The sequence below is a fragment of the Euphorbia lathyris genome, chromosome 9 (genome assembly GCF_963576675.1).
Source record: "Euphorbia lathyris chromosome 9, ddEupLath1.1, whole genome shotgun sequence".
Taxonomy (NCBI): domain Eukaryota; kingdom Viridiplantae; phylum Streptophyta; class Magnoliopsida; order Malpighiales; family Euphorbiaceae; genus Euphorbia; species Euphorbia lathyris.
Window position 1 is genome coordinate 71,584,644 of NC_088918.1, and position 5,910 is coordinate 71,590,553.

At 33.0% G+C, this 5,910-nt stretch overlaps 1 non-coding gene across 1 annotated transcript; it reads left to right on the forward strand.

The window, feature by feature from the left end:
* The first annotated feature begins 1,288 nt into the window (after positions 1–1,288).
* On the forward strand, positions 1,289–1,395 carry LOC136207604 (small nucleolar RNA R71). The gene has a single exon (XR_010676737.1). It is a non-coding gene; the product is annotated as a small nucleolar RNA R71 (small nucleolar RNA).
* The last annotated feature ends 4,515 nt before the right edge of the window (positions 1,396–5,910 follow it).

Genomic DNA, 5,910 nt, shown 5'->3' on the forward strand with positions numbered 1-5,910 from the left:
TTTGATGTCTTCTTCTAAGCCCAACTTATTAAAAATAGATAATGGCATCAAGTTAATGCTTGCTCCTAAATCACAAAGGCAACTTGGGAATTCTATATCTCCCAATTTACACGGAATGGTAAAACATCCGGGATCCTTGAGTTTTGTGGGCAAATTGCTTGACACAATTGAACTACAATCTTCAGTTAGTGAAATGGATGAAATTCCTTCCCAACTGATTTTCTTTGAAATTAAATCTTTGAGGAATTTACCATAATTGGGAATTTGCGTAATTGCATCCATAAACGTTAAATTAATATGCAAATTCTTAAGTTTGTCTAAAAATGTCAAAAGTTGTTTATCATAGTCCTTGTTGCGGACTTTGTGTGGAAAAGGTGGTTTGGGTACAAAAGTTTTTGTATTAGAGTCAATCGGTGCATCTTTTTGATTTAACGTATCTTCTTTGGGCTTTGGTAAATCAGTTCCAGGTAAAGTCGAATTTTCGGTCATTTCCGGGCCTAAGTAATTTTTCCCTGAACGAAGAGTGATAGCCTTAACATGCTCTTTCGGATTTTCTTCCGTATGGCTTGGAAGACTTCCCTCTTTGCAGGATGGAATTGATTTAGCGAGTTGTCCAATTTGAATCTCCAAATTATGGATGCTAGATGATTGGTTTTTAATAAGCTGATCGAATTTATTCTTGATCCGTTTAAAACCATCGTCGTGATTACTTATTTTTCCGCTCATCGCATCAATGAATTTGTCGATTTTAGAAGTGCTAATCGAATCTCTTGATTGATTTTGATAATTAGTAGTACGATTTTGATTAGCATTAGCATTATTATTGTCTCTCCAGTTAAAGTTAGGATGATTTCTCCATCCAGGATTATATGTATTGGAATAAGGATTATTATTTTGGTTTTGCCCTTGGACAAAATTTACCTGTTCAATTTCACTCATACCTTCGTAATCCACATCTGTTTGGATTGGTTGACCATTAGGATCACACGGTACCATAAACCTATCAATTTTGTGCGATAAGGCAGAAAATTGGGCTTGCAACATCGCTACTGGATCAAGATTCACTATACCTTTAACTGATGATGTTGTTGAGGATGATGGTTTCGCTAATGGTACGTGTCCACGTTCCGCGGGCCACATACTGCTGTTGATTGTCATTTCCTCTAAAAGTTCTCTTGCTTGGGCAGATGTTTTCTTCATGAATAACCCTCCAGACATAGCGTCCAATGAACCTCTTGTTGTAGGATTTAGTCCATTATAAAATGTTTGCATTAAGAGTTCAGCGGGCAATTGGTGGTGTGGGCATAAACGTTGAAGTTCTTTAAAACGTTCCCAAGCCTCATAAAGAGTTTCACTATCATTTTGAGAAAAAGATGTTAACTCTTTAATGACTCTTGCGGTTTTTGCTAAAGGGAAGAATTTTGATAAAAAATGCTTGGGCTAATTGTTCCCAAGTCTCAATTGATGCGGCTGGCATAGAAGTTAACCATTCTTTGGCTCGATCCTTCAAGGTAAAAGGAAAAAGGCGAAGTTTGATTGCTTCTGCAGTTACATCAGTAATTTTAAAAGTTTCACAAATTTCTAAGAAATTTGTCAAATGGGTATTAGGATTTTCGTTAGGTAACCCGTAAAACGTTACATTATTTTGCAACATATTAAGCAACGCAGGCTTAATTTCAAAATGATGTGCATTAATTTGGGGTCTAACTATACTGTTGGTTACACCGGTCACTCCTGGCCTAGCGTAATCCATAAGTGTGGCCATAACTTCTGGCTCGGTAATTTTAGTTTTTATTGGGGTTTGGTTTTTCTTTTTCTTTTCTTTCTTGTTCTTTTTAAGAGTTCTTTCAATTTCTGGGTCAATAGGATCTGGTGACGTGCCCGAACTTCGAGAACTGCACATGAACTTGAAATTTCGCACGAACCGAAACTACCTACAAAACAGAATTTGAAAAATAAATATGTTAGTAATTGAAAATAATTAAAAATATAAAAGTTTGAATAAGTATGAATAACCTAGATTCGTAATAAAACACGAAAATTTTAAAATTTTGTCAAAAATTTTGGCATTCCCCGGCAACGGCGCCAAAAACTTGTTGAGCGATTTCCGCAAGTGCACGGTATACGCTTGTAGTAATAAAAGATATCGATCCCACAGGGAACGTTTTTTGAACAAAACTTATTTATAATCGGTTAAATTTACTTTAAAGGTTTATAATATGGAAAATAGTTTAATCGGTTTTGGTTTTGAAATTGCTAGAATGAGAATTAGATTAGAATATGAAGATGTTAGAAAATATCTGATTTAAGATTGAATTTGCAAAAGAAACAACTTTAAACTTTGTACGAATTAAAAAGATGAAATAAATGACGGAACCTCTAATTAATTGGCTTTGAACGCGACAAAACCCTTTCGGGATAGTTGCCCTTAATCAAATTAAAACTCTTTCGAGATGATAATTTGTCTAAGTGTTCAACAAAGTTTCCTTGTAAAGATTTGAATTAAATACGTTTTAATGAAAACACCAGCATCAATCCACTTCGGCTCATTTACCAAAGTGCTGCATAAGAATCTATCGAATAGAACGGACTTTATTAGATGAAATATAAATTGATACAAGTTTACAGAGAACATGGAGCATTGAATTCTTCGACGGCGTGCAAGTGAACGGGTTGTCAATCCTTTCCTTGGGTTTCGTTAGAGTTTGTCAGGCTCAGGGGCGAATCCTCTACTCAATCTTCTCGCTGAATCTTCGTAATAGAGATTGGGTCGGTCTACTACCAAAATGAAAACTAAACTGGAACAATGTCTAAACGCTACTGAATTTGTTATTAATTTGTAAACAATGTGTGTACATCATATTGCTTTTTACAGAATCTAAATCTAACTTCTGAATCACTTGTTTCGGAATTTCTGCATAAATTCTACACTAATTTCTTTCTTCTACACATATCACTATATCATTATCATTCTTCAATTCTCCATCAACTCTTTATTTATAGATGTTGAAGAGTCTTGATTGAAGTGTCGTGTCCATTGTGAAGGATTGTGTCTGTCACACCCAACCCTAAACAACCTCAATCGGCATCGGGCGTGAAATAGAAAGATCATAATCAATACTTAGAAGTCTCCAATGTATCCAAATATCATTATATTACAATTGCAATACCAAAGTTCTAACCATAATTCTAACAATAAGCAGCCAACTTCCAAACCTCGCCTAATCGGTCGGTAACCTTCTCTATATCCTGTACTTTCTCACCTAAAAACATTAAAACATTTTAAAACGTGAGACAAAAATCTCAGTAAGAAACTATCAGCTACAAAAACCAACTTTACTTAACATAGCTATACATATACATTGATAAAGGGATTTAATCAAAATCTTATAAAATATACTCAAAACTTAAGTTCATATATAGTCAAAGTAGTAAACCAAAACCATAAAAATATATAATCTTGTATCCATTCTTGAGTTCAAAACCTTATAAAATATTGTAATCAAATAAGTGTTTTATCAAACCAACTCGTATTTAATCAAACGTAAAACCTTATATCAAAATCAATCATAACCGAAAACATAATTCAAATGAACTTAAAATATTGTATCCATCCTCGAGTTTCTCCCCTTAAGTATCAATCCATAACCACATATATAGTCGAGACGTCTCTTAACATTGCCTATCCCATATGGTCTTACCCAACACTTCGCTGCCATACCCAATAGGTCTTCACACTGTGTACACAGGCCATGTCCCTCACTGAACATGGTCTTCAAATATAAAACCACCGATCCGGATAACTCTCGATGGATATAAAATCATAAAATCATAACGTACTCAAATTTCCTTTCACAATCAAATTCCAAACTATTTCATAACCATAAATCATTTGGCTTCAATTAGCCCTTTTGTATCATAAAAATCACATTTGGATTTCAATCCAAAATAATAACAACAATAACCGCAACAGATTTCTCAATCCAAAAACAATTCGTAAGAAATCATCAAATTCATTTTGTTCAATATAGATATATATTGAAACCAAAAACATATATGTATATATGTAAATCAACCAAATTAAGCCTTAAATCAACATAATCAAGTAAAATCTGAAATTCACATGGAAGCATAATCAATAGCTTCATTTGAACCGTAATTTCACAATAAAAAGCAAAATCGGAAAAAACCCCAATTTTACAAAATTCCTGCATAACCCTAAAATATCAATTTCTGAAAATTCTTTGATTATATATATATTTATATACGAGGGCGAACCTTGGCGCAACGGTAAAACGTTGTTGCCGTGTGACCTGAGGTCACGGGTTCGAGTCTTAGGAGCGGCCTCTTGCCAATTAAATTGGCAAGGGAAGGCTTGCCCCCAATACACCCTTGTGGCGGGACCCCTCCCCGGACCCTCGCTCAGCGGGGACGCGTAATGCGACCGGGCCACCCTTATATATATATTTATATACATCAAACTCAAAATATAGTTGATAGTTACTTACCTTGGCTACTAATTGACCCGATCGATTCTTCTCTAAACTCTGTCTAAGACGTTTCCCTCCAAACACTGCCGAAACTCAAAAACTCTTCGGTTAGGACTTAGATCTATATATAAGGATTCTATAGTTTTAATTTCGAGTTATTCGGACGGTCGAATCTCCGTAAATCAAAGAAACGATGGAGAAACGGTCCAGAGAAAATTGATGATGAAAATGAAAATGAAAGAAAAAGAAAATGAAAAGAAAATGAAAATAACTGATGGTGATGATGGAGTATACGATATACTCTGGAACATTTGAGAAAAACTTGGTAAATATCATGTTTGATCCTTCATCTTTTTATAATCTTTTAAAACTTATTCTAAACTTTTAATTTACATATAAAACATCGAATTAACTCCAAACTTTTCCTATAGTACCAAATTAACTTCACACGTCCAATAATTATAATATATACTAATATCAAAATATAAATTTTAGAAATTTAGTCACGGACGTGACAATTCTCTCCACCTTAAGAAATTTCGTCCTCGAAATTCACATTCTCTAATCTAAATTCTCTTCCTCAAATAATCTCCAAGATCACAAAATTATTTCACATTATCAAGATTTCTCATAATCATCATAAGACCACAAATTCTAATGTTTCCTTCCATTAACTCCATCATTTATCCATATCCACATCACTGTAACAATTATTTATATATAACTCTTAGTAACTCTAAATTTCAACCTAGTTAATTTCATCACCATAATCCACAATAAAACTTCAAATATATGTCATATCTTCCTAATATACACCAAATCTCACTTTAATCAATTTAAATCACAATTGATTCCATCAATTGCATATATATCAAATATATTTCACATATCTCCAAATTCTACAGACTTCAAAAAAAAATAACGTTTGAACCCCTGATATGTACGATATTATATTTTTCTTAAACTTTAAATAATCTGAATCAATGATTTGCATCAGCATATAATCTTACTTCATCATAATCATAATACTTATATCTATAATTTTTCACTCCCATCATGAGACTCATTTCCATAAAATCTTAATATCAGTGTCACTCTTGAAATTTTCCCTTTATTTTCTCAAAATCAATCAAGCTAATATGCTTTTTTTTTATCACCAATATATATATCATTTATCAATCTAAAGAAACTTCAATCTTTCCTCCAAACCATATAACCAAGGAAGATAGAGTACCTAAATTACGATAATCAATGTTTTTTTTTCTTCAAACTCCAAATAATATCTTTACACCCATAAAAGTCAATAAATCTATAATATCATTCGATTTTGTTATTTGACCTATAAACACTCAATTTATCCTTATATAAACTTAAACCATAATCACACAAACGTCAACTAAAATAACTTCTATTAACAATA